General features: G+C 33.4%; 1 non-coding gene across 1 annotated transcript; it reads left to right on the top strand.

Annotated features, from left to right (window-relative positions):
* The first annotated feature begins 356 nt into the window (after positions 1-356).
* On the top strand, positions 357-463 carry LOC125727365 (U6 spliceosomal RNA). Its single transcript, XR_007388725.1, has one exon. It is a non-coding gene; the product is annotated as a U6 spliceosomal RNA (small nuclear RNA).
* Positions 464-25192: the final 24729 nt, after the last annotated feature.

Raw genomic sequence — 25192 nt, 5'->3', positions numbered from 1 at the left:
TTTTGTCCTTGAATCAAAAAAATTTCATCCTGAAAAGATTACCCAAGAATTGTAAATTTTTCTCTCCAATGAACATGCTTGAAATTGAGTCTCATCTGCATTTTAAAATGGACACATCCTCTTGTACTTTCACCTTGTTTCATTTTTCATTTGACAAAGTCATTCTGAGGCAGAAAATTTTTGACACCTAATTGTTAAGTTACATTTGAGAGAAATATTTCGCAGCACGTCAGCTGTCTTCATATTTATGTTCTGGCAGAATATAGGGCCAGGGCATAGGCATTGCTTTGCCACCGACATGAGGAAAGCTCATACCGCTTCCACACCTATATATTCTTTCATCTGTTGGTAAATCTGTGCTTGCTATGGCAACACATATACTAAAATTGGAACGATACAGAGAAGATTAGCATGGCCCCTGCGCAAGGATGACACGCAAATTCGTGAAGCGTTCCATATTTTGCTTGGTTTCCCTGGTTCCTAACTTAATCAAACTGCATGCAATGATAGAGTCTAGTCAAGTGGCTTTTATTGTCATTTTGACCATATACAGTGATACAATACACAGTGAAATGAGACAGCATTCCTCCAGGACCATGGTACTATGTATAACACTACATCGACACAGGACTACATAAAGAGCAAGTGTGCAAAAACAGTGTGACACAAGACAGTGCAATAGAAGAAATAGAAGTGATAATAGGAGGTAAGACAGGCTAAGTGTGAAGTGCAACAGTGCAACTGGTTGTGCAAAACGTTATTGAGGTATTGGACACCATGTGGAATATTCCTAAATGAAACTATTGCAATACTTCTCAAGGAATGGACGTTAGGAGGAAACCTGTTCAGTATAGATGATTGGAATAATCAGAAAAATATAAAGCAGCATGACATTCTTTCACTGGAAAAGACTGAGCCTGGTACAAGCATCTTATGGTTATATGTGAAGATGAGGAAAATATCAGATGGCTATGCTGACTCAAATGTTATTTGTACCACAGTTCTGTATTTAGGTCTTTGAATCTAAAGTATCTGATACAGAACAGATGACCGGGGACATGTAGAATTGAGTCTCCAATGAAAAATGCTTGAAATTAACTCAACTCTGCATTTTAGAATGGAAACTCCCACTTGGACTTTGACCCTCTTTCATCATTCAGTTGACTAAAATATCATGCAGAATTTTTTTTGACACTTAAATGCTAAAGGAAGCGAGGATTTAATCCTTGAATCAAAAGAATTAGGTCCAGAAAAGATTACTGGAGAATTGTAAAAACCCTAACCCTAATCCTAACCCTAACCCTAACCTGAGAGTTGTAAAATTTTATCTAATGAAAATGCTTGAAATTGACTCTAATCTGCATTTTAAATTGGAAACTCCCACTTTGACTTTGACCCTCTTTCATCATTCAGTTGACTAAAATGTCATGCAGAATTTTTTTTGACACTTTAATACTAAAGGAAGCGAGGAATTGAATCCTTGAATCAAAAGAATTAGGTCCAGAAACGATTACTGGAGAATTGTAAAAACCCTAACCCTAACCCTAATCCTAGCCCTAACCCTAACCGGAGAGTTGTAAAATTTTATCTAATGAAAATTCTTAAAATTGACTCTAATCTGCATTTTAAATTGGAAACTCCCACTTGGACTTTGACCTTTTTCCATCGTTCAGTTCATGAATATATTCTGAGACAGATCATTTTTGACAAGTACATGCTAAGGAAAGTCTGTAATTTATTCCTTGAATCAAAAACTTTTGATCCAGGAAAGATTACCAGAGAAGTGTGATTTTTTTCTCCAATGACAATGCTTGAAATGGACTCTAATCTGCATATTAAATTGGAAACTCCCACTTGGACTTTGACCCTCTTTCATCATTCAGTTGACTAAAATATCATGCAGAATTTTTTTTGACACTTAAATGCTAAAGGAAGCGAGGATTTAATCCTTGAATCAATAGAATTAGGTCCAGAAAAGATTACTGGAGAATTGTAAAAACCCTAACCCTAATCCTAGCCCTAAACCTAACTGGAGAGTTGTAAAATTTTATCTAATGAAAATTCTTAAAATTGACTCTAATCTGCATTTTAAATTGGAAACTCCCACTTGGACTTTGACCTTTTTCCATCGTTCAGTTCATGAAGATATTCTGAGACAGTTCATTTTTGACAAGTACATGCTACAGAAAGTCTGTAATTTATTCCTTGAATCAAAAACTTTTGATCCAGGAAAGATTACCAGAGAAGTGTGATTTTTTTCTCCAATGACAATGCTTGAAATGGACTCTAATCTGCATTTAAAATTGGAAACTCCCACTTTGACTTTGACCCTCTTTCATCATTCAGTTGACTAAAATATCATGCAGAATTTTTTTTGACACTTAAATGCTAAAGGAAGTGAGGAATTGAATCCTTGAATCAAAAGAATCAGGTCCAGAAAAGATTACTGGAGAATTGTAAAAACCCTAACCCTAATCCTAGCCCTAACCCTAACCGGAGAGTTGTAAAATTTTATCTAATGAAAATTCTTAAAATTGACTCTAATCTGCATTTTAAATTGGAAACTCCCACTTGGACTTTGACCTTTTTCCATCGTTCAGTTCATGAAGATATTCTGAGACAGATCATTTTTGACAAGTACATGCTAAATAAAGTCTGTAATTTATTCCTTGAATCAAAAACTTTTGATCCAGGAAAGATTACCAGAGAAGTGTGATTTTTTTTCTCCAATGACAATGCTTGAAATGTACTCTAATCTGCATTTTAAATTGGAAACTCCCACTTGGACTTTGACCCTCTTTCATCATTCAGTTGACTAAAATATCATGCAGAATTTCTTTTGACACTTAAATGCTAAAGGAAGCGAGGATTTAATCCTTGAATCAAAAGAATTAGGTCCAGAAAAGATTACTGGAGAATTGTAAAAACCCTAACCCTAATCCTAACCCTAACCCTAACCTGAGAGTTGTAAAATTTTATCAAATGAAAATGCTTGAAATTGACTCTAATCTGCATTTTAAATTGGAAACTCCCACTTTGACTTTGACCCTCTTTCATCATTCAGTTGACTAAAATATCATGCAGAATTTTTTTTGACACTTAAATGCTAAAGGAAGCGAGGAATTGAATCCTTGAATCAAAAGAATTAGGTCCAGAAAAGATTACTGGAGAATTGTAAAAACCCTAACCCTAATCCTAGCCCTAACCCTAACCGGAGAGTTGTAAAATTTTATCTAATGAAAATTCTTAAAATTGACTCTAATCTGCATTTTAAATTGGAAACTCCCACTTGGACTTTGACCTTTTTCCATCGTTCAGTTCATGAAGATATTCTGAGACAGATCATTTTTGACAAGTACATGCTACAGAAAGTCTGTATTTTATTCCTTGAATCAAAAACTTTTGATCCAGGAAAGATTAGCAGAGAAGTGTGATTTTTTTTCTCCAATGACAATGCTTGAAATTGACTCTAATCTGCATTTTAAATTGGAAACTCCCACTTGGACTTTGACCCTCTTTCATCATTCAGTTGACTAAAATATCATGCAGAATTTCTTTTGACACTTAAATGCTAAAGGAAGCGAGGATTTAATCCTTGAATCAAAAGAATTAGGTCCAGAAAAGATTACTGGAGAATTGTAAAAACCCTAACCCTAATCCTAACCCTAACCTGAGAGTTGTAAAATTTTATCTAATGAAAATGCTTGAAATTGACTCTAATCTGCATTTTAAATTGGAAACTCCCACTTTGACTTTGACCCTCTTTCATCATTCAGTTGACTAAAATGTCATGCAGAATTTTTTTTGACACTTAAATACTAAAGGAAGCGAGGAATTGAATCCTTGAATCAAAATAATTAGGTCCAGAAAAGATTACTGGAGAATTGTAAAAACCCTAACCCTAATCCTAGCCCTAACCCTAACCGGAGAGTTGTAAAATTTTATCTAATGAAAATTCTTAAAATTGACTCTAATCTGCATTTTAAATTGGAAACTCCCACTTGGACTTTGACCTTTTTCCATCGTTCAGTTCATGAAGATATTCTGAGACAGATCATTTTTGACAAGTACATGCTACAGAAAGTCTGTAATTTATTCCTTGAATCAAAAACTTTTGATCCAGGAAAGATTACCAGAGAAGTGTGATTTTTTTCTCCAATGACAATGCTTGAAATGGACTCTAATCTGCATATTATATTGGAAACTCCCACTTGGACTTTGACCCTATTTCATCATTCAGTTGACTAAAATATCATGCAGAATTTTTTTTGACACTTAAATGCTAAAGGAAGCGAGGATTTAATCCTTGAATCAATAGAATTAGGTCCAGAAAAGATTACTGGAGAATTGTAAAAACCCTAACCCTAATCCTAGCCCTAACCCTAACCGGAGAGTTGTAAAATTTTATCTAATGAAAATTCTTAAAATTGACTCTAATCTGCATTTTAAATTGGAAACTCCCACTTGGACTTTGACCCTCTTTCATCATTCAGTTGACTAAAATATCATGCAGAATTTTTTTTGACACTTAAATGCTAAAGGAAGCGAGGAATTTAATCCTTGAATCAAAAGAATTAGGTCCTGAAAAGATTACTGGAGAATTGTAAAAACCCTAACCCTAATCCTAGCCCTAACCCTAACCGGAGAGTTGTAAAATTTTATCTAATGAAAATTCTTAAAATTGACTCTAATCTGCATTTTAAATTGGAAACTCCCACTTGGACTTTGACCTTTTTCCATCGTTCAGTTCATGAAGATATTCTGAGACAGATCATTTTTGACAAGTACATGCTACAGAAAGTCTGTAATTTATTCCTTGAAACAAAAACTTTTGATCCAGGAAAGATTACCAGAGAATTGTGATTTCTTTCTCCAATGACAATGCTTGAAATGGACTCTAATCTGCATATTATATTGGAAACTCCCACTTGGACTTTGACCCTATTTCATCATTCAGTTGACTAAAATATCATGCAGAATTTTTTTGACACTTAAATGCTAAAGGAAGCGAGGATTTAATCCTTGAATCAATAGAATTAGGTCCAGAAAAGATTACTGGAGAATTGTAAAAACCCTAACCCTAATCCTAGCCCTAACCCTAACCGGAGAGTTGTAAAATTTTATCTAATGAAAATTCTTAAAATTGACTCTAATCTGCATTTTAAATTGGAAACTCCCACTTTGACTTTGACCCTCTTTCATCATTCAGTTGACTAAAATATCATGCAGAATTTTTTTTGACACTTAAATGCTAAAGGAAGCGAGGAATTTAATCCTTGAATCAAAAGAATTAGGTCCTGAAAAGATTACTGGAGAATTGTAAAAACCCTAACCCTAATCCTAGCCCTAACCCTAACCGGAAAGTTGTAATATTTTATCTAATGAAAATTCTTAAAATTGACTCTAATCTGCATTTTAAATTGGAAACTCCCACTTGGACTTTGACCTTTTTCCATCGTTCAGTTCATGAAGATATTCTGAGACAGATCATTTTTGTCAAGTACATGCTAAAGAAAGTCTGTAATTTATTCCTTGAATCAAAAACTTTTGATCCAGGAAAGATTAGCAGAGAAGTGTGATTTTTTTTCTCCAATGACAATGCTTGAAATTGACTCTAATCTGCATTTTAAATTGGAAACTCCCACTTGGACTTTGACCCTCTTTCATCATTTAGTTGACTAAAATATCATGCAGAATTTCTTTTGACACTTAAATGCTAAAGGAAGCGAGGATTTAATCCTTGAATCAAAAGAATTAGGTCCAGAAAAGATTACTGGAGAATTGTAAAAACCCTAACCCTAATCCTAACCCTAACCCTAACCTGAGAGTTGTAAAATATTATCTAATGAAAATGCTTGAAATTGACTCTAATCTGCATTTTAAATTGGAAACTCCCACTTTGACTTTGACCCTCTTTCATCATTCAGTTGACTAAAATGTCATGCAGAATTTTTTTTGACACTTAAATACTAAAGGAAGTGAGGAATTGAATCCTTGAATCAAAATAATTAGGTCCAGAAAAGATTACTGGAGAATTGTAAAAACCCTAACCCTAATCCTAGCCCTAACCCTAACCGGAGAGTTGTAAAATTTTATCTAATGAAAATTCTTAAAATTGACTCTAATCTACATTTTAAATTGGAAACTCCCACTTGGACTTTGACCTTTTTCCATCGTTCAGTTAATGAAGTTATTCTGAGACAGATCATTTTTGACAAGTACATGCTATAGAAAGTCTGTCATTTATTCCTTGAATCAAAAACTTTTGATCCAGGAAAGATTACCAGAGAAGTGTGATTTTTTTCTCCAATGACAATGCTTGAAATGGACTCTAATCTGCATTTTAAATTGGAAACTCCCACTTGGACTTTGACCCTCTTTCATCATTCAGTTGACTAAAATATCATGCAGAATTATTTTTGACACTTAAATGCTAAAGGAAGCGAGGAATTGAATCCTTGAATCAAAAGAATTAGGTCCAGAAAAGATTACTGGAGAATTGTAAAAACCCTAACCCTAATCCTAGCCCTAACCCTAACCGGAGAGTTGTAAAATTTTATCTAATGAAAATGCTGGAAATTGACTGTAATCTGCATTTTAAATTGGAAACTCCCACTTGGACTTTGATCCTCTTTCATCTTTCAGTTCATGAAGATATTCTGAGACAGATCATTTTTGACAAGTACATGCTACAGAAAGTCTGTATTTTATTCCTTGAATCAAAAACTTTTGATCCAGGAAAGATTAGCAGAGAAGTGTGATTTTTTTTCTCCAATGACAATGCTTGAAATTGACTCTAATCTGCATTTTAAATTGGAAACTCCCACTTGGACTTTGACCCTCTTTCATCATTCAGTTGACTAAAATATCATGCAGAATTTCTTTTGACACTTAAATGCTAAAGGAAGCGAGGATTTAATCCTTGAATCAAAAGAATTAGGTCCAGAAAAGATTACTGGAGAATTGTAAAAACCCTAACCCTAATCCTAACCCTAACCTGAGAGTTGTAAAATTTTATCTAATGAAAATGCTTGAAATTGACTCTAATCTGCATTTTAAATTGGAAACTCCCACTTTGACTTTGACCCTCTTTCATCATTCAGTTGACTAAAATGTCATGCAGAATTTTTTTTGACACTTAAATACTAAAGGAAGCGAGGAATTGAATCCTTGAATCAAAATAATTAGGTCCAGAAAAGATTACTGGAGAATTGTAAAAACCCTAACCCTAATCCTAGCCCTAACCCTAACCGGAGAGTTGTAAAATTTTATCTAATGAAAATTCTTAAAATTGACTCTAATCTGCATTTTAAATTGGAAACTCCCACTTGGACTTTGACCTTTTTCCATCGTTCAGTTCATGAAGATATTCTGAGACAGATCATTTTTGACAAGTACATGCTAAATAAAGTCTGTAATTTATTCCTTGAATCAAAAACTTTTGATCCAGGAAAGATTACCAGAGAAGTGTGATTTTTTTTCTCCAATGACAATGCTTGAAATGTACTCTAATCTGCATTTTAAATTGGAAACTCCCACTTGGACTTTGACCCTCTTTCATCATTCAGTTGACTAAAATATCATGCAGAATTTCTTTTGACACTTAAATGCTAAAGGAAGCGAGGATTTAATCCTTGAATCAAAAGAATTAGGTCCAGAAAAGATTACTGGAGAATTGTAAAAACCCTAACCCTAATCCTAACCCTAACCCTAACCTGAGAGTTGTAAAATTTTATCAAATGAAAATGCTTGAAATTGACTCTAATCTGCATTTTAAATTGGAAACTCCCACTTTGACTTTGACCCTCTTTCATCATTCAGTTGACTAAAATATCATGCAGAATTTTTTTTGACACTTAAATGCTAAAGGAAGCGAGGAATTGAATCCTTGAATCAAAAGAATTAGGTCCAGAAAAGATTACTGGAGAATTGTAAAAACCCTAACCCTAATCCTAGCCCTAACCCTAACCGGAGAGTTGTAAAATTTTATCTAATGAAAATTCTTAAAATTGACTCTAATCTGCATTTTAAATTGGAAACTCCCACTTGGACTTTGACCTTTTTCCATCGTTCAGTTCATGAAGATATTCTGAGACAGATCATTTTTGACAAGTACATGCTACAGAAAGTCTGTATTTTATTCCTTGAATCAAAAACTTTTGATCCAGGAAAGATTAGCAGAGAAGTGTGATTTTTTTTCTCCAATGGCAATGCTTGAAATTGACTCTAATCTGCATTTTAAATTGGAAACTCCCACTTGGACTTTGACCCTCTTTCATCATTCAGTTGACTAAAATATCATGCAGAATTTCTTTTGACACTTAAATGCTAAAGGAAGCGAGGATTTAATCCTTGAATCAAAAGAATTAGGTCCAGAAAAGATTACTGGAGAATTGTAAAAACCCTAACCCTAATCCTAACCCTAACCTGAGAGTTGTAAAATTTTATCTAATGAAAATGCTTGAAATTGACTCTAATCTGCATTTTAAATTGGAAACTCCCACTTTGACTTTGACCCTCTTTCATCATTCAGTTGACTAAAATGTCATGCAGAATTTTTTTTGACACTTAAATACTAAAGGAAGCGAGGAATTGAATCCTTGAATCAAAATAATTAGGTCCAGAAAAGATTACTGGAGAATTGTAAAAACCCTAACCCTAATCCTAGCCCTAACCCTAACCGGAGAGTTGTAAAATTTTATCTAATGAAAATTCTTAAAATTGACTCTAATCTGCATTTTAAATTGGAAACTCCCACTTGGACTTTGACCTTTTTCCATCGTTCAGTTCATGAAGATATTCTGAGACAGATCATTTTTGACAAGTACATGCTACAGAAAGTCTGTATTTTATTCCTTGAATCAAAAACTTTTGATCCAGGAAAGATTAGCAGAGAAGTGTGATTTTTTTTCTCCAATGACAATGCTTGAAATTGACTCTAATCTGCATTTTAAATTGGAAACTCCCACTTGGACTTTGACCCTCTTTCATCATTCAGTTGACTAAAATATCATGCAGAATTTCTTTTGACACTTAAATGCTAAAGGAAGCGAGGATTTAATCCTTGAATCAAAAGAATTAGGTCCAGAAAAGATTACTGGAGAATTGTAAAAACCCTAACCCTAATCCTAACCCTAACCTGAGAGTTGTAAAATTTTATCTAATGAAAATGCTTGAAATTGACTCTAATCTGCATTTTAAATTGGAAACTCCCACTTTGACTTTGACCCTCTTTCATCATTCAGTTGACTAAAATGTCATGCAGAATTTTTTTTGACACTTAAATACTAAAGGAAGCGAGGAATTGAATCCTTGAATCAAAATAATTAGGTCCAGAAAAGATTACTGGAGAATTGTAAAAACCCTAACCCTAATCCTAGCCCTAACCCTAACCGGAGAGTTGTAAAATTTTATCTAATGAAAATTCTTAAAATTGACTCTAATCTGCATTTTAAATTGGAAACTCCCACTTGGACTTTGACCTTTTTCCATCGTTCAGTTCATGAAGATATTCTGAGACAGATCATTTTTGACAAGTACATGCTACAGAAAGTCTGTAATTTATTCCTTGAATCAAAAACTTTTGATCCAGGAAAGATTACCAGAGAAGTGTGATTTTTTTCTCCAATGACAATGCTTGAAATGGACTCTAATCTGCATATTATATTGGAAACTCCCACTTGGACTTTGACCCTATTTCATCATTCAGTTGACTAAAATATCATGCAGAATTTTTTTTGACACTTAAATGCTAAAGGAAGCGAGGATTTAATCCTTGAATCAATAGAATTAGGTCCAGAAAAGATTACTGGAGAATTGTAAAAACCCTAACCCTAATCCTAGCCCTAACCCTAACCGGAGAGTTGTAAAATTTTATCTAATGAAAATTCTTAAAATTGACTCTAATCTGCATTTTAAATTGGAAACTCCCACTTGGACTTTGACCCTCTTTCATCATTCAGTTGACTAAAATATCATGCAGAATTTTTTTTGACACTTAAATGCTAAAGGAAGCGAGGAATTTAATCCTTGAATCAAAAGAATTAGGTCCTGAAAAGATTACTGGAGAATTGTAAAAACCCTAACCCTAATCCTAGCCCTAACCCTAACCGGAGAGTTGTAAAATTTTATCTAATGAAAATTCTTAAAATTGACTCTAATCTGCATTTTAAATTGGAAACTCCCACTTGGACTTTGACCTTTTTCCATCGTTCAGTTCATGAAGATATTCTGAGACAGATCATTTTTGACAAGTACATGCTACAGAAAGTCTGTAATTTATTCCTTGAAACAAAAACTTTTGATCCAGGAAAGATTACCAGAGAAGTGTGATTTCTTTCTCCAATGACAATGCTTGAAATGGACTCTAATCTGCATATTATATTGGAAACTCCCACTTGGACTTTGACCCTATTTCATCATTCAGTTGACTAAAATATCATGCAGAATTTTTTTTGACACTTAAATGCTAAAGGAAGCGAGGATTTAATCCTTGAATCAATAGAATTAGGTCCAGAAAAGATTACTGGAGAATTGTAAAAACCCTAACCCTAATCCTAGCCCTAACCCTAACCGGAGAGTTGTAAAATTTTATCTAATGAAAATTCTTAAAATTGACTCTAATCTGCATTTTAAATTGGAAACTCCCACTTTGACTTTGACCCTCTTTCATCATTCAGTTGACTAAAATATCATGCAGAATTTTTTTTGACACTTAAATGCTAAAGGAAGCGAGGAATTTAATCCTTGAATCAAAAGAATTAGGTCCTGAAAAGATTACTGGAGAATTGTAAAAACCCTAACCCTAATCCTAGCCCTAACCCTAACCGGAAAGTTGTAATATTTTATCTAATGAAAATTCTTAAAATTGACTCTAATCTGCATTTTAAATTGGAAACTCCCACTTGGACTTTGACCTTTTTCCATCGTTCAGTTCATGAAGATATTCTGAGACAGATCATTTTTGTCAAGTACATGCTAAAGAAAGTCTGTAATTTATTCCTTGAATCAAAAACTTTTGATCCAGGAAAGATTAGCAGAGAAGTGTGATTTTTTTCTACAATGACAATGCTTGAAATTGACTCTAATCTGCATTTTAAATTGGAAACTCCCACTTGGACTTTGACCCTCTTTCATCATTCAGTTGACTAAAATATCATGCAGAATTTCTTTTGACACTTAAATGCTAAAGGAAGCGAGGATTTAATCCTTGAATCAAAAGAATTAGGTCCAGAAAAGATTACTGGAGAATTGTAAAAACCCTAACCCTAATCCTAACCCTAACCCTAACCTGAGAGTTGTAAAATATTATCTAATGAAAATGCTTGAAATTGACTCTAATCTGCATTTTAAATTGGAAACTCCCACTTTGACTTTGACCCTCTTTCATCATTCAGTTGACTAAAATGTCATGCAGAATTTTTTTTGACACTTAAATACTAAAGGAAGCGAGGAATTGAATCCTTGAATCAAAATAATTAGGTCCAGAAAAGATTACTGGAGAATTGTAAAAACCCTAACCCTAATCCTAACCCTAACCTGAGAGTTGTAAAATTTTATCTAATGAAAATGCTTGAAATTGACTCTAATCTGCATTTTAAATTGGAAACTCCCACTTTGACTTTGACCCTCTTTCATCATTCAGTTGACTAAAATGTCATGCAGAATTTTTTTTGACACTTAAATACTAAAGGAAGCGAGGAATTGAATCCTTGAATCAAAAGAATTAGGTCCAGAAAAGATTACTGGAGAATTGTAAAAACCCTAACCCTAATCCTAGCCCTAACCCTAACCGGAGAGTTGTAAAATTTTATCTAATGAAAATTCTTAAAATTGACTCTAATCTGCATTTTAAATTGGAAACTCCCACTTGGACTTTGACCTTTTTCCATCGTTCAGTTCATGAAGATATTCTGAGACAGATCATTTTTGACAAGTACATGCTACAGAAAGTCTGTATTTTATTCCTTGAATCAAAAACTTTTGATCCAGGAAAGATTAGCAGAGAAGTGTGATTTTTTTTCTCCAATGGCAATGCTTGAAATTGACTCTAATCTGCATTTTAAATTGGAAACTCCCACTTGGACTTTGACCCTCTTTCATCATTCAGTTGACTAAAATATCATGCAGAATTTCTTTTGACACTTAAATGCTAAAGGAAGCGAGGATTTAATCCTTGAATCAAAAGAATTAGGTCCAGAAAAGATTACTGGAGAATTGTAAAAACCCTAACCCTAATCCTAACCCTAACCTGAGAGTTGTAAAATTTTATCTAATGAAAATGCTTGAAATTGACTCTAATCTGCATTTTAAATTGGAAACTCCCACTTTGACTTTGACCCTCTTTCATCATTCAGTTGACTAAAATGTCATGCAGAATTTTTTTTGACACTTAAATACTAAAGGAAGCGAGGAATTGAATCCTTGAATCAAAATAATTAGGTCCAGAAAAGATTACTGGAGAATTGTAAAAACCCTAACCCTAATCCTAGCCCTAACCCTAACCGGAGAGTTGTAAAATTTTATCTAATGAAAATTCTTAAAATTGACTCTAATCTGCATTTTAAATTGGAAACTCCCACTTGGACTTTGACCTTTTTCCATCGTTCAGTTCATGAAGATATTCTGAGACAGATCATTTTTGACAAGTACATGCTACAGAAAGTCTGTATTTTATTCCTTGAATCAAAAACTTTTGATCCAGGAAAGATTAGCAGAGAAGTGTGATTTTTTTTCTCCAATGACAATGCTTGAAATTGACTCTAATCTGCATTTTAAATTGGAAACTCCCACTTGGACTTTGACCCTCTTTCATCATTCAGTTGACTAAAATATCATGCAGAATTTCTTTTGACACTTAAATGCTAAAGGAAGCGAGGATTTAATCCTTGAATCAAAAGAATTAGGTCCAGAAAAGATTACTGGAGAATTGTAAAAACCCTAACCCTAATCCTAACCCTAACCTGAGAGTTGTAAAATTTTATCTAATGAAAATGCTTGAAATTGACTCTAATCTGCATTTTAAATTGGAAACTCCCACTTTGACTTTGACCCTCTTTCATCATTCAGTTGACTAAAATGTCATGCAGAATTTTTTTTGACACTTAAATACTAAAGGAAGCGAGGAATTGAATCCTTGAATCAAAATAATTAGGTCCAGAAAAGATTACTGGAGAATTGTAAAAACCCTAACCCTAATCCTAGCCCTAACCCTAACCGGAGAGTTGTAAAATTTTATCTAATGAAAATTCTTAAAATTGACTCTAATCTGCATTTTAAATTGGAAACTCCCACTTGGACTTTGACCTTTTTCCATCGTTCAGTTCATGAAGATATTCTGAGACAGATCATTTTTGACAAGTACATGCTACAGAAAGTCTGTAATTTATTCCTTGAATCAAAAACTTTTGATCCAGGAAAGATTACCAGAGAAGTGTGATTTTTTTCTCCAATGACAATGCTTGAAATGGACTCTAATCTGCATATTATATTGGAAACTCCCACTTGGACTTTGACCCTATTTCATCATTCAGTTGACTAAAATATCATGCAGAATTTTTTTTGACACTTAAATGCTAAAGGAAGCGAGGATTTAATCCTTGAATCAATAGAATTAGGTCCAGAAAAGATTACTGGAGAATTGTAAAAACCCTAACCCTAATCCTAGCCCTAACCCTAACCGGAGAGTTGTAAAATTTTATCTAATGAAAATTCTTAAAATTGACTCTAATCTGCATTTTAAATTGGAAACTCCCACTTGGACTTTGACCCTCTTTCATCATTCAGTTGACTAAAATATCATGCAGAATTTTTTTTGACACTTAAATGCTAAAGGAAGCGAGGAATTTAATCCTTGAATCAAAAGAATTAGGTCCTGAAAAGATTACTGGAGAATTGTAAAAACCCTAACCCTAATCCTAGCCCTAACCCTAACCGGAGAGTTGTAAAATTTTATCTAATGAAAATTCTTAAAATTGACTCTAATCTGCATTTTAAATTGGAAACTCCCACTTGGACTTTGACCTTTTTCCATCGTTCAGTTCATGAAGATATTCTGAGACAGATCATTTTTGACAAGTACATGCTACAGAAAGTCTGTAATTTATTCCTTGAAACAAAAACTTTTGATCCAGGAAAGATTACCAGAGAAGTGTGATTTCTTTCTCCAATGACAATGCTTGAAATGGACTCTAATCTGCATATTATATTGGAAACTCCCACTTGGACTTTGACCCTATTTCATCATTCAGTTGACTAAAATATCATGCAGAATTTTTTTTGACACTTAAATGCTAAAGGAAGCGAGGATTTAATCCTTGAATCAATAGAATTAGGTCCAGAAAAGATTACTGGAGAATTGTAAAAACCCTAACCCTAATCCTAGCCCTAACCCTAACCGGAGAGTTGTAAAATTTTATCTAATGAAAATTCTTAAAATTGACTCTAATCTGCATTTTAAATTGGAAACTCCCACTTTGACTTTGACCCTCTTTCATCATTCAGTTGACTAAAATATCATGCAGAATTTTTTTTGACACTTAAATGCTAAAGGAAGCGAGGAATTTAATCCTTGAATCAAAAGAATTAGGTCCTGAAAAGATTACTGGAGAATTGTAAAAACCCTAACCCTAATCCTAGCCCTAACCCTAACCGGAAAGTTGTAATATTTTATCTAATGAAAATTCTTAAAATTGACTCTAATCTGCATTTTAAATTGGAAACTCCCACTTGGACTTTGACCTTTTTCCATCGTTCAGTTCATGAAGATATTCTGAGACAGATCATTTTTGTCAAGTACATGCTAAAGAAAGTCTGTAATTTATTCCTTGAATCAAAAACTTTTGATCCAGGAAAGATTAGCAGAGAAGTGTGATTTTTTTCTACAATGACAATGCTTGAAATTGACTCTAATCTGCATTTTAAATTGGAAACTCCCACTTGGACTTTGACCCTCTTTCATCATTCAGTTGACTAAAATATCATGCAGAATTTCTTTTGACACTTAAATGCTAAAGGAAGCGAGGATTTAATCCTTGAATCAAAAGAATTAGGTCCAGAAAAGATTACTGGAGAATTGTAAAAACCCTAACCCTAATCCTAACCCTAACCCTAACCTGAGAGTTGTAAAATATTATCTAATGAAAATGCTTGAAATTGACTCTAATCTGCATTTTAAATTGGAAACTCCCACTTTGACTTTGACCCTCTTTCATCATTCAGTTGACTAAAATGTCATGCAGAATTTTTTTTGACACTTAAATACTAAAGGAAGCGAGGAATTGAATCCTTGAATCAAAATAATTAGGTCCAGAAAAGATTACTGGAGAATTGTAAAAACCCTAACCCTAATCCTAGCCCTAACCCTAACCGGAGAGTTGTAAAATTTTATCTAATGAAAATTCTTAAAATTGACTCTAATCTGCATTTTAAATTGGAAACTCCCACTTGGACTTTGACCTTTTTCCATCGTTCAGTTAATGAAGTTATTCTGAGACAGATCATTTTGTACAAGTACATGCTATAGAAAGTCTGTCATTTATTCCTTGAATCAAAAACTTTTGATCCAGGAAAGATTACCAGAGAAGTGTGATTTTTTTCTCCAATGACAATGCTTGAAATGGACTCTAATCTGCATTTTAAATTGGAAACTCCCACTTGGACTTTGACCCTCTTTCATCATTCAGTTGACTAAAATATCATGCAGAATTATTTTTGACACTTAAATGCTAAAGGAAGCGAGGAATTGAATCCTTGAATCAAAAGAATTAGGTCCAGAAAAGATTACTGGAGAATTGTAAAAACCCTAACCCTAATCCTAGCCCTAACCCTAACCGGAGAGTTGTAAAATTTTATCTAATGAAAATGCTGGAAATTGACTGTAATCTGCATTTTAAATTGGAAACTCCCACTTTGACTTTGATCCTCTTTCATCTTTCAGTTCATGAAGATATTCTGAGACAGATCATTTTTGACAAGTACATGCTACAGAAAGTCTGTATTTTATTCCTTGAATCAAAAACTTTTGATCCAGGAAAGATTAGCAGAGAAGTGTGATTTTTTTTCTCCAATGACAATGCTTGAAATTGACTCTAATCTGCATTTTAAATTGGAAACTCCCACTTGGACTTTGACCCTCTTTCATCATTCAGTTGACTAAAATATCATGCAGAATTTCTTTTGACACTTAAATGCTAAAGGAAGCGAGGATTTAATCCTTGAATCAAAAGAATTAGGTCAAGAAAAGATTACTGGAGAATTGTAAAAACCCTAACCCTAATCCTAACCCTAACCTGAGAGTTGTAAAATTTTATCTAATGAAAATGCTTGAAATTGACTCTAATCTGCATTTTAAATTGGAAACTCCCACTTTGACTTTGACCCTCTTTCATCATTCAGTTGACTAAAATGTCATGCAGAATTTTTTTTGACACTTAAATACTAAAGGAAGCGAGGAATTGAATCCTTGAATCAAAATAATTAGGTCCAGAAAAGATTACTGGAGAATTGTAAAAACCCTAACCCTAATCCTAGCCCTAACCCTAACCGGAGAGTTGTAAAATTTTATCTAATGAAAATTCTTAAAATTGACTCTAATCTGCATTTTAAATTGGAAACTCCCACTTGGACTTTGACCTTTTTCCATCGTTCAGTTCATGAAGATATTCTGAGACAGATCATTTTTGACAAGTACATGCTACAGAAAGTCTGTAATTTATTCCTTGAATCAAAAACTTTTAATCCAGGAAAGATTACCAGAGAAGTGTGATTTTTTTCTCCAATGACAATGCTTGAAATGGACTCTAATCTGCATATTATATTGGAAACTCCCACTTGGACTTTGACCCTATTTCATCATTCAGTTGACTAAAATATCATGCAGAATTTTTTTTGACACTTAAATGCTAAAGGAAGCGAGGATTTAATCCTTGAATCAATAGAATTAGGTCCAGAAAAGATTACTGGAGAATTGTAAAAACCCTAACCCTAATCCTAGCCCTAACCCTAACCGGAGAGTTGTAAAATTTTATCTAATGAAAATTCTTAAAATTGACTCTAATCTGCATTTTAAATTGGAAACTCCCACTTGGACTTTGACCCTCTTTCATCATTCAGTTGACTAAAATATCATGCAGAATTTTTTTTGACACTTAAATGCTAAAGGAAGCGAGGAATTTAATCCTTGAATCAAAAGAATTAGGTCCTGAAAAGATTACTGGAGAATTGTAAAAACCCTAACCCTAATCCTAGCCCTAACCCTAACCGGAGAGTTGTAAAATTTTATCTAATGAAAATTCTTAAAATTGACTCTAATCTGCATTTTAAATTGGAAACTCCCACTTGGACTTTGACCTTTTTCCATCGTTCAGTTCATGAAGATATTCTGAGACAGATCATTTTTGACAAGTACATGCTAAAGAAAGTCTGTAATTTATTCCTTGAATCAAAAACTTTTGATCCAGGAAAGATTAGCAGAGAAGTGTGATTTTTTTTCTCCAATGACAATGCTTGAAATTGACTCTAATCTGCATTTTAAATTGGAAACTCCCACTTGGACTTTGACCCTCTTTCATCATTCAGTTGACTAAAATATCATGCAGAATTTCTTTTGACACTTAAATGCTAAAGGAAGCGAGGATTTAATCCTTGAATCAAAAGAATTAGGTCCAGAAAAGATTACTGGAGAATTGTAAAAACCCTAACCCTAATCCTAGCCCTAACCCTAACCGGAGAGTTGTAAAATTTTATCTAATGAAAATTCTTAAAATTGACTCTAATCTGCATTTTAAATTGGAAACTCCCACTTGGACTTTGACCTTTTTCCATCGTTCAGTTCATGAAGATATTCTGAGACAGATCATTTTTGACAAGTACATGCTACAGAAAGTCTGTAATTTATTCCTTGAAACAAAAACTTTTGATCCAGGAAAGATTACCAGAGAAGTGTGATTTCTTTCTCCAATGACAATGCTTGAAATGGACTCTAATCTGCATATTATATTGGAAACTCCCACTTGGACTTTGACCCTATTTCATCATTCAGTTGACTAAAATATCATGCAGAATTTTTTTTGACACTTAAATGCTAAAGGAAGCGAGGATTTAATCCTTGAATCAATAGAATTAGGTCCAGAAAAGATTACTGGAGAATTGTAAAAACCCTAACCCTAATCCTAGCCCTAACCCTAACCGGAGAGTTGTAAAATTTTATCTAATGAAAATTCTTAAAATTGACTCTAATCTGCATTTTAAATTGGAAACTCCCACTTTGACTTTGACCCTCTTTCATCATTCAGTTGACTAAAATATCATGCAGAATTTTTTTTGACACTTAAATGCTAAAGGAAGCGAGGAATTTAATCCTTGAATCAAAAGAATTAGGTCCTGAAAAGATTACTGGAGAATTGTAAAAACCCTAACCCTAATCCTAGCCCTAACCCTAACCGGAAAGTTGTAATATTTTATCTAATGAAAATTCTTAAAATTGACTCTAATCTGCATTTTAAATTGGAAACTCCCACTTGGACTTTGATCTTTTTCCATCGTTCAGTTCATGAAGATATTCTGAGACAGATCATTTTTGTCAAGTACATGCAAAAGAAAGTCTGTAATTTATTCCTTGAATCAAAAACTTTTGATCCAGGAAAGATTAGCAGAGAAGTGTGATTTTTTTTCTCCAATGACAATGCTTGAAATTGACTCTAATCTGCATTTTAAATTGGAAACTCCCACTTTGACTTTGACCCTCTTTCATCATTCAGTTGACTAAAATATCATGCAGAATTTTTTTTGACACTTAAATGCTAAAGGAAGCGAGGATTTAATCCTTGAATCAAAAGAATTAGGTCCAGAAAAGATTACTGGAGAATTGTAAAAACCCTAACCCTAATCCTAACCCTAACCCTAACCTGAGAGTTGTAAAATATTATCTAATGAAAATGCTTGAAATTGACTCTAATCTGCATTTTAAATTGGAAACTCCCACTTTGACTTTGACCCTCTTTCATCATTCAGTTGACTAAAATGTCATGCAGAATTTTTTTTGACACTTAAATACTAAAGGAAGCGAGGAATTGAATCCTTGAATCAAAATAATTAGGTCCAGAAAAGATTACTGGAGAATTGTAAAAACCCTAACCCTAATCCTAGCCCTAACCCTAACCGGAGAGTTGTAAAATTTTATCTAATGAAAATTCTTAAAATTGACTCTAATCTGCATTTAAATTGGAAACTCCCACTTGGACTTTGACCTTTTTCCATCGTTCAGTTCATGAAGATATTCTGAGACAGATCATTTTTGACAAGTACATGCTACAGAAAGTCTGTAATTTATTCCTTGAATCAAAAACTTTTGATCCAGGAAAGATTACCAGAGAAGTGTGATTTTTTTCTCCAATGACAATGCTTGAAATGGACTCTAATCTGCATATTAAATTGGAAACTCCCACTTGGACTTCGACCCTCTTTTATCATTCAGTTGACTAAAATATCATGCAGAATTTTTTTTGACACTTAAATGCTAAAGGAAGCGAGGATTTAATCCTTGAATCAATAGAATTAGGTCCAGAAAAGATTACTGGAGAATTGTAAAAACCCTAACCCTAATCCTAGCCCTAACCCTAACTGGAGAGTTGTAAAATTTTATCTAATGAAAATTCTTAAAATTGACTCTAATCTGCATTTTAAATTGGAAACTCCCACTTGGACTTTGACCTTTTTCCATCGTTCAGTTAATGAAGTTATTCTGAGACAGATCATTTTTGACAAGTACATGCTATAGAAAGTCTGTCATTTATTCCTTGAATCAAAAACTTTTGATCCAGGAAAGATTACCAGAGAAGTGTGATTTTTTTCTCCAATGACAATGCTTGAAATGGACTCTAATCTGCATTTTAAATTGGAAACTCCCACTTGGACTTTGACCCTCTTTCATCATTCAGTTGACTAAAATATCATGCAGAATTATTTTTGACACTTAAATGCTAAAGGAAGCGAGGAATTGAATCCTTGAATCAAAAGAATTAGGTCCAGAAAAGATTACTGGAGAATTGTAAAAACCCTAACCCTAATCCTAGCCCTAACCCTAACCGGAGAGTTGTAAAATTTTATCTAATGAAAATGCTGGAAATTGACTGTAATCTGCATTTTAAATTGGAAACTCCCACTTGGACTTTGATCCTCTTTCATCTTTCAGTTCATGAAGATATTCTGAGACAGATCATTTTTGACAAGTACATGCTAAAGAAAGTGTGTAATTTAGTTCTTGAATCAAAAACTTTTGATCCAGGAAAGATTACCAGTGAAGGGTGATTTTTTTTTCTCCAAAAACAATGCTTGAAATTTACTCTAATCTGCATTTTAAATTGGAAACTCCCACTTGGACTTTGACCCTCTTTCATCATTCAGTTGACTAAAATATCATGCAGAATATTTTTTGACACTTAAATGCTAAAGGAAGCGAGGATTTAATCCTTGAATCAATAGAATTAGGTCCAGAAAAGATTACTGGAGAATTGTAAAAACCCTAACCCTAATCCTAGCCCTAACCCTAACCGGAGAGTTGTAAAATTTTATCTAATGAAAATTCTTAAAATTGACTCTAATCTGCATTTTAAATTGGAAACTCACACTTGGACTTTGACCTTTTTCCATCGTTCAGTTCATGAAGATATTCTGAGACAGATCATTTTTGACAAGTACATGCTAAAGAAAGTGTGTAATTTAGTTCTTGAATCAAAAACTTTTGATCCAGGAAAGATTACCAGAGAAGTGTGATTTTTTTTCTCCAATGACAATGCTTGAAATTGACTCTAATCTGCATTTTAAATTGGAAACTCCCACTTGGACTTTGACCTTTTTTCATCGTTCAGTTCATGAAGATATTCTGAGACAGATCATTTTTGACAAGTACATGCTAAAGAAAGTCTGTAATTTATTCCTTGAATCAAAAACTTTTGATCCAGGAAAGATTACCAGAGAAGTGTGATTTTTTTTCTCCAATGACAATGCTTGAAATTGACTCTAATCTGCATTTTAAATTGGAAACTCCCACTTTGACTTTGACCCTCTTTCATCATTCAGTTGACTAAAATATCATGCAGATTTTTTTTTGACACTTAAATGCTAAAGGAAGCGTGGATTTAATCCTTGAATCAAAAGAATTAGGTCCAGAAAAGATTACTGGAGAATTGTAAAAACCCTAACCCTAATCCTAACCCTAACCCTAACCTGAGAGTTGTAAAATTTTATCAAATGAAAATGCTTGAAATTGGCTCTAATCTGAATTTTAAATTGGAAACTCCCACTTGGACTTTGACCGTCTTTCATCATTCAGTTGACTGAAATATCATGCAGAATTTTTTTTGACACTTAAATGCTAAAGGAAGCGAGGATTTCATCCTTGAATCAAAAGAATTAGGTCCAGAAAATATTACTGGAGAATTGTAAAAACCCTAACCCTAATCCTAACCCTAACCCTAACCTGAGAGTTGTAAAATTTTATCAAATGAAAATGCTTGAAATTGACTCTAATCTGCATTTTAAATTGGAAACTCCCACTTGGACTTTGACTGTCTTTCATCATTCAGTTGACTAAAATATCATGCAGAATTTTTTTTGACACTTAAATGCTAAAGGAAGCGAGGATTTAATCCTTGAATCAAAAGAATTAGGTCCAGAAAAGATTACTGGAGAATTGTAAAAACCCTAACCCTAATCCTAACCCTAACCCTAACCTGAGAGTTGTAAAATTTTATCTAATGAAAATGCTTGAAATTGACTCTAATCTGCATTTTAAATTGGAAACTCCCACTTTGACTTTGACCCTCTTTCATCATTCAGTTGACTAAAATATCATGCAGAATTTTTTTTGACACTTAAATGCTAAAGGAAGCGAGGAATTGAATCCTTGAATCAAAAGAATTAGGTCCAGAAAAGATTACTGGAGAATTGTAAAAACCCTAACCCTAATCCTAGCCCTAACCCTAACCGGAGAGTTGTAAAATTTTATCTAATGAAAATTCTTAAAATTGACTCTAATCTGCATTTTAAATTGGAAACTCCCACTTGGACTTTGACCTTTTTCCATCGTTCAGTTCATGAAGATATTCTGAGACAGATCATTTTTGACAAGTACATGCTACAGAAAGTCTGTAATTTATTCCTTGAATCAAAAACTTTTGATCCAGGAAAGATTACCAGAGAAGTGTGATTTTTTTCTCCAATGACAATGCTTGAAATGGACTCTAATCTGCATATTATATTCGAAACTCCCACTTTGACTTTGACCCTCTTTCATCATTCAGTTAACTAAAATATCATGCAGAATTTTTTTTGACACTTAAATGCTAAAGGAAGCGAGGAATTGAATCCTTGAATCAAAAGAATTAGGTCCAGAAAAGATTACTGGAGAATTGTAAAAACCCTAACCCTAATCCTAGCCCTAACCTTAACCGGAGAGTTGTAAAATTTTATCTAATGAAAATGCTTGAAATTGACTCTAATCTGCATTTGAAATTGGAAACTCCCACTTGGACTTTGACACTCTTTCATCATTCAGTTGACAAAAATATCATGCAGAATTTTTTTTTGACACTTAAATGCTAAAGGAAGCGATGAATTTGTGTAATTTAGTCCTTGAATCAAAAACTTTTGATCCAGGAAAGATTACCAGAGAAGTGTGATTTTTTTTTCTCCAATGACAATGCTTGAAATTGACTCTAATCTGCATTTTAAATTGGAAACTCCCACTTTGACTTTGACCCTCTTTCATCATTCAGTTGACTAAAACATCATGCAGAATTTTTTTTGACACTTAAATGCTAAAGGAAGCGAGGATTTAATCCTTGAATCAAAAGAATTAGGTCCAGAAAAGATTACTGGAGAATGTTAAAAACCCTAACCCTAATCCTAGCCCTAACCCTAACCGAAGAGTTGTAAAATTTTATCTAATGAAAATGCTTGAAATTGACTCTAATCTGCATTTTAAATTGGAAACTCTCACTTGGACTTTGACCCTCTTTCATCATTCAGTTGACTAAAATATCATGCAGAATTTTTTTTGACACTTAAATGCTAAAGGAAGTGAGGAATTTGTGTAATTTAGTCCTTGAATCAAAAACTTTTGATCCAGGAAAGATTAGCAGAGAAGTGTGATTTTTTTTCTCCAATGACAATGCTTGAAATTGACTCTAATCTGCATTTTAAATTGGAAACTCCCACTTGGACTTTGACCCTCTTTCATCATTCCGTTGACTAAAAAATCATGCAGAATTTTTTTTGACACTTAAATGCTAAAGGAAGCGAGGATTTAATCCTTGAATCAAAAGAATTAGGTCCAGAAAAGATTACTGGAGAATTGTAAAAACCCTAACCCTAATCCTAACCCTAACCCTAACCTGAGAGTTGTAAAATTTTATCAAATGAAAATGCGTGAAATTGACTCTAATCTGCATTTTAAATTGGAAACTCCCACTTTGACTTTGACCCTCTTTCATCATACAGTTGACTAAAATATCATGCAGAATTTTTTTTGACACTTAAATGCTAAAGGAAGCGAGGAATTGAATCCTTGAATCAAAAGAATTAGGTCCAGAAAAGATTACTGGAGAATTGTAAAAACCCTAACCCTAATCCTAGCCCAAACCCTAACCGGAGAGTTGTAAAATTTTATCTAATGAAAATTCTTAAAATTGACTCTAATCTGCATTTTAAATTGGAAACTCCCACTTGGACTTTGACCTTTTTCCATCGTTCAGTTCATGAAGATATTCTGAGGCAGATCATTCTTGACAAGTACATGCTACAGAAAGTCTGTATTTTATTCCTTGAATCAAAAACTTTTGATCCAGGAAAGATTACCAGAGAAGTGTGATTTTTTTCTCCAATGACAATGCTTGAAATGTACTCTAATCTGCATTTTAAATTGGAAACTCCCACTTGGACTTTGACCCTCTTTCATCATTCAGTTGACTAAAATATCATGCAGAATTTTTTTTGACACTTAAATACTAAAGGAAGCGAGGATTTAATCCTTGAATCAAAATAATTAGGTCCAGAAAAGATTACTGGAGAATTGTAAAAACCCTAACCCTAATCCTAACCCTAACCCTAACCGGAGAGTTGTAAAATTTTATCTAATGAAAATTCTTAAAATTGACTCTAATCTGCATTTTAAATTGGAAACTCCCACTTGGACTTTGACCTTTTTCCATCGTTCAGTTAATGAAGATATTCTGAGACAGATCATTTTTGACAAGTACATGCTAAGGAAAGTCTGTAATTTATTCCTTGAATCAAAAACTTTTGATCCAGGAAAGATTACCAGAGTAGTGTGATTTTTTTTCTCCAATGACAATGCTTGAAATGGACTCTAATCTGCATATTATATTGGAATCTCCCACTTGGACTTTGACCCTATTTCATCATTCAGTTGACTAAAATATCATGCAGAATTTTTTTTGACACTTAAATGCTAAAGGAAGCGAGGATTTAATCCTTGAATCAATAGAATTAGGTCCAGAAAAGATTACTGGAGAATTGTAAAAACCCTAACCCTAATCCTAGCCCTAACCCTAACCGGAGAGTTGTAAAATTTTATCTAATGAAAATTCTTAAAATTGACTCTAATCTGCATTTTAAATTGGAAACTCCCACTTGGACTTTGACCCTCTTTCATCATTCAGTTGACTAAAATATCATGCAGAATTTTTTTTGACACTTAAATGCTAAAGGAAGCGAGGATTTAATCCTGGAATCAAAAGAATTAGGTCCAGAAAAGATTACTGGAGAATTGTAAAAACCCTAACCCTAATCCTAACCCTAACCCTAACCTGAGAGTTGTAAAATTTTATCTAATGAAAATGCTTGAAATTGACTCTAATCTGCATTTTAAATTGGAAACTCCCACTTTGACTTTGACCCTCTTTCATCATTCAGTTGACTAAAATATCATGCAGAATTTTTTTTGACACTTAAATGCTAAAGCAAGCAAGGAATTGAATCCTTGAATCAAAAGAATTAGGTCCAGAAAAGATTACTGGAGAATTGTAAAAACCCTAACCCTAATCCTAGCCCTAACCCTAACCGGAGAGTTGTAAAATTTTATCTAATGAAAATTCTTAAAATTGACTCTAATCTGCATTTTAAATTGGAAACTCCCACTTGGACTTTGACCTTTTTCCATCGTTCAGTTCAT

This window comes from Brienomyrus brachyistius, unplaced genomic scaffold (assembly GCF_023856365.1).
Source record: "Brienomyrus brachyistius isolate T26 unplaced genomic scaffold, BBRACH_0.4 scaffold94, whole genome shotgun sequence".
Lineage (NCBI taxonomy): Eukaryota > Metazoa > Chordata > Actinopteri > Osteoglossiformes > Mormyridae > Brienomyrus > Brienomyrus brachyistius.
The sequence above is the reverse complement of the archived record's forward strand: the minus strand, read 5'-3'. Positions and strand labels throughout refer to the sequence as shown.